This window comes from Convolutriloba macropyga, chromosome 4, assembly GCF_964194025.1.
Source record: "Convolutriloba macropyga chromosome 4, txConMacr16.3, whole genome shotgun sequence".
In the NCBI taxonomy this organism is placed as follows: Eukaryota; Metazoa; Xenacoelomorpha; order Acoela; family Convolutidae; genus Convolutriloba; species Convolutriloba macropyga.
Window position 1 is genome coordinate 49,250,001 of NC_134471.1, and position 5,632 is coordinate 49,255,632.

A 5,632-nucleotide genomic window follows, 5' to 3' on the forward strand; every position below is an offset into this window, starting at 1 on the left:
ATAACGGGCTAACTGTTTATAATAACTAAATAAACTATAAATGACACTGATGCAATAGCACTATCACAAATTGTTTTAAGAAAGATAATTAGTTAAGCCCATCTGTTAGATAGTCCCCCCGATATTGCGACAAAAAGCGTAAGATGCGTATAAATCATTCGTTAAGATTTACACTTCTTTCAAATTTTGAGAAGACTCTTAAATTAAACAAAGATTTTTGCCAAATAAAGGGGATAGGCTGAAATTTATACCTTAGTTAAACATATTCAATAAACCTAGTTAGTAGTAAAGTTATGACTGCTAACTGATACGATGCTAGAACCAACAAACTGACTTGCCCATCAATCGAACTCTGTCAATGTGTCGCGCCCCGAAGTGGGAAAAGTTTACAACTCTGTTCATATTTCATTGAGAGATTTCACGTACCAAAGTGGTCTGATACAAATCATTTCACAATCTTGAGCAGTCTTGAGTTAGATAACAGTTTGTGTGACTAATCATAATTTAGTTCAAATTTATTTGTTGCAATAACCCACGATATACGCCAGTTGAACACGCCCCACTCATTAAAATTGTCAGCCAAAAATTGATGTGGATTTCTGGGAAAATATAACAATACCAATCATTGTCTAAAACGTCTATATCAGCATCTATATAAACATCAGCAAATCATCTTAATCTCCAGAACTGATAATAATAACAATAATAATAAATTTAATACGGGACTCTTTAAAAGGTTTTGAGTTTATTTAGAACAACTTAATGAACCTATCCAAACGCCAGTCAGATGCTGGCAAAAATTTGAGAATGTTTTTTTTTTCCAAAACAATGTAGAAATCGAAAAATATATATATACAATTAGTCAAAATTTGATTTTTACTTGGAATAATATGGTCACAAAAGAAGGGCTTTGAATCGGATATGGTTTCCACTTATTAAAGAAATCATTAGGAATAATTCTTATTTCAAATTGAAAACCGTCAGTTTTCAACCATTAGATTTTTTTAGCAGTAAGCATTTTTTTCCAAAACACTGACTCATTTGATGCTTGAGTTGGTCTTAATGTGGGTCACCTCAAGTAATAGCCGATTTATTCATTTAGTATGGTATCACAAGACCACTTTAAGCATCAGATAGATTAACTTTTGTTGATTAAAACCTAGCTATAGACAATTTTTGTGTCTATTTAATTTTGCCTTTTTTTTCTTTCGTAACCAGATGACAGATTGCAGTTGACTGGAAATAAAAAGTTAAGCTTCTTGAATAACTTTCCTCAGTTGTTATCACTAACTCAAATGTAAATCAAATATGGTCCATCAAACCTCAAAATCTGATCTTCCTTGCTAAAGTTGTAAAGCGGTGTCGCTTAAATCAGAATTAATATCTAATAAATTTACACTAGAAAGCGTAAAAAGGGTTGCGTGACGTCTGCAAGAAAGCCTCTCTTGTTCCGACCCCTCTTGGGGGGAGAGGAACTATATACTCAAATGGGTTTTTTTTGTTCAGACAATTTTGACCGATCGATATATTAATCGTAGAGAGTTGAGTATTATCATTAAAAAGCCCGTCCAGCGTAGATTATGGAATTAAAAAGATTTATTTGAATTTATTTTTCTAGGGCAAGTTATCGTGGTTTAAGTTTTTGTGAATAATAGACCGATTTGAGTTACTTTTATTCACATTTTCCGGAATTTTTGACCAAAATTTCGTCATTTTTGCCATAATATGTAAAAAAAATAACAATAATTGAGTAGATTTTTTTGTTTAAGACAAAAAAGTATTGTTGACTATTTTGATCTAATTTTTGGCTAAAATTTTGGCTAAACTTTACAAAATTTGGCCTTTTTTAATCAAAAATTGCCTGAAATAAGCTTCTTTAGTCCACTTTGATTAAGTTTGCCAATAGTTTACACCCAAAAACAACAAAAACAAATTTTGTAAACTACAAAATGAGCTTGTCTCTTATTTCCGCTTCGACTGAGTGAGGGCTGTCTGGAATTAAAATTTTTGCTGTTTTTTGCTAACTTTACTTACTCTATGATTATCAAAAACGCAGCCTTTATATTTGACTTTTTAACTAACAAATTATCTAGATCTATAAAATTCAAAAGAACTAAGTGTTCCTAATGGACGAATAGCAACAGGAAGGCCGGTTTTGCTCCAGTCTTGGACTGTTACAATCCGAAAATAATTCGGATTGGAATGAGGTCTTTTTTCAAAAAAAAAATTGATCTTTTATATGTTAAATGAAGAACAGAACTTCAAATCAAAGCTCCTTGTTGTTAAGTCCAATTGGCTTCCTTGGCAGTTCCACAATAGTGTATCTAGTTTCTGTACTCGAAAGATTATGGTTGTTTTGACTTTTAAAGCTGTTTGATTTCTAAAAAAACATTGGCTTATTGAACTTTGCCACTATTGTTTAGTTAATTGGGTCAACATGCAGCTCAAGGTCAGCAAATAAAGAAGGCTTCTGCTTCCTCGTCTTACTATGATTCTATATTTTTGACGCTTCAAATTATTGCTATCTGGCTTTGATAATACTGGATTTCACTTTTTTTTCAATTTTTTGTATTTTTCTTTTTTTTTTCTCGTTTTTTCTTCTCGTTTTGTCACATTTTCACATAATTGACAGTGCACATTTTAGTTTACTGGCATATTAAATGGAGCACAAATTAACATATTAATTTCTTTAAAGGCATAGATTAAGGTTTTAACGGCTTCGACACCCCCTTTCTCGAAGAATTTAAATAAAATCTTCAATTTGTCTTTAACTATCGTTTTTTCTTTGTCTTTTTAGTCGCATGAATTTTCCTGGATAACAAAAGGACTCATTGAATTTTTACGAAGGGATAAATTGGCATATATTCTGATTTGAGTAGATAGCTCATGGCTTTCAGGACTTTGAAAACAATTGTTTTCAAAAAACAATTTTTTAGCTTCGAGTTTTTGTTTCTTTTTGGTCTATTTGCTACATAGTTTCGTTAATTACAGGTCACATATGATATGACATCATTGTTTTCAAGAGAAGGTGGAAGATCACAAAATCTAAAGTTTCTGCAGATTTCGTAATCAACGTACTTGCTTCGACACAGGTTTTTAGCAAAGGAAAAAATTAACTTTTGCCTATGTTTGACGTTATTTTGTAGACGTATGATTATGAATAATTACAAGCTCAAGCGCTTGATTTGGACAAAAGAACTAAACTAGTTATCTATTTTTTTTTGTAGCTAATGGTTTTAATGATTTTAAATAACAAAGTATTACTTAATATTGCCTTTTTTCTCTTCTTTTTTTCTAATTTTTACATATTCTCATCAATGAGAGGTCGCATACCACATTATTGGCATTCACAGACAAATAATGTGAACGTATTTTTAGGAAATATGTCTTTAAGAATTCGACAGCGTTTTCTCGATTTTTTGTTTTGATTTTCTGTTTGTTGTCTATATTTTTTGTTCTTTTTGTATTTAATTAAAAAGTGAATGAAGACAGGTCTTAATGCCCTCCTATAGAAGCTATAAATTATAATCTGTTCAAATCTATTGGATGTCTTTGATTGTTATCTAATGGATTTCATTACTTTGAAATTATTTGTTTTTAAAAGAAATATGCCAGTTTTCTTTAACTTTTGTTTTTTTCTTGTTATTTTTGTCTAATAATTACCGAGCCTTTTTATGGAGCATTCCTATATATTTTCTAATGAAGTACAATTAATTTTTGTTTATTTTCAGTTTTATCTGACCCAATTTTGACTTTGTTACAAAGTATTTTTTTTAAATGAACTTAAATTTTTGATGTAATTAAGGTCTGTTGGTATTGTTGTTTGATATCGTTGTTCGTCTTGACTTGCTTTCTTAATAATGGCTGATCTCATCAATTTAATGCGGTATTTTTTATCACTGAGTTATTTGCGTTGGATGCAATCTTTTTGTTCATACACGTGTTTTTGAAAAATGTGTTTCTATCTGTTCCTCATTTAAAAGACATTTATTCGAAAATTGCGGATGAGCGTAGTCGGAATTTTTTGAGCGAACGCACATTACCGAGCCTCCTTGTTTGTTTTTTTTTGTTTTACCAAGAGCAACATATCCCAGTGACGTTAGACAACTTTTTCTTGAAACGCATTGACTATAATTATTTAAAACTTTGACAATGGAATAGATGGGGTTTGCATATGGGGAAAGTTGGTCGGAGAGGTTGATGACATAACCTCGTTGAAACAACATCCTAATTCAAAATCGGGGTTTAGATTTTTCAGCCAAAATTCATTTTTTGCTTCCAGATAGTAAGTAGAGAAAAAATACAACCCTAAATGTTTATATTTTACTAATAGCCGTCGTCAGCCTCTCAACGGCCATAATTTATGCGCTCTCCTCTTTTACAAATCATACAATTGGAATCGTATTGGGGCGCTGTCTTTTTTTTTAGATTTCTCTTCACGCATTTTTATGATTTCTGAAGTCAAATTGGGACATTGATTTTTTTCACGTCGAAACAAGAAGTGGAGCAAAAAAGGGAGTGGTTTTGGGCGTGAAATTTCTTCATCCTAATTTTAAAGTAGAGTGAGAAAACGGTGTTTGAACAAAAATTATGTTTGTCGCTAGTGGTGTTTTGTTCACATGAGGAAAGTTCACTTTGATTTTTTACTCTTGTTGTAAATTTTTAGATCGAATTTTTTTCCAAGTGATTTTCCCAATCCTATCGTAGTTTTTTGTTTGACATAGGTTTTGTCATTGTATTTTGTTAGACATAGTTTTTTGTTTGAATCAAATTTCATTTTCTCGTTTCTGATCTTCAGTTCAGATGCCGCAATTTGACATTTATATTCTGTTTTTTCTTGTATTTGTTTATCGGATCTTTTTTGTAACGGTTTTCCAATTCAGTCATAGTCCGTTCTAAGTCTAGTTTTTTGTTAAGTCAATGAATATTCTTTGAATTGTACGTCAGGACTAGTCCTTTTATTTATTTTTAGTTCAGCCTACCTTGCGATTACGCTTTTCGTTTTACATAAGTCAAAAATTTCACGTTTGACTTCTGACTTACCTCAGTCACTAATTCAACTGAATGTCTTTAAATCCATTCACACGATGAATTACGATGAAATTGATAAAGCCCAGTCATTAAGTCATTGAGAATTAGGTTATCTAAACTCATTAGAGTGTTTGCTAGTTGACATGGTTATTAAGATTATAAACTTTCAGTTTCAGACGCTGAATTAAGAGTAGTTTTTAGAATCCAACTGAAACGCACGCCGTATTAGAACACTTTCTGACACTCGAAAAAAAAAACAGAAAAAATGGTGAATTTACCTCTTTTTTCTTTTTCTGTTTAAATTATCATGTGCGTCGAGCGATTCAACGGCGGCTATTTTTCTGGCCATCTGCTGGCTGGGTTTTGTGTTGAGAAACCTACAAATTTAACTACAGAGCGAAAAGCGGAGTTGTTTCAATATTTTGAAGGAAATCAGTTTAAGGAAAAACGACAAAAAATAGGTTAATAAATATATAAAATACTATGTTTGTCAAATAAAAACTGTCAAATTATTCAAACAAAAATTATATAGGAATTATCTATTATATCAAATTTGCATTAAAGCGATTTCATATCCTTTTGACATTTTTCACAAGGAATT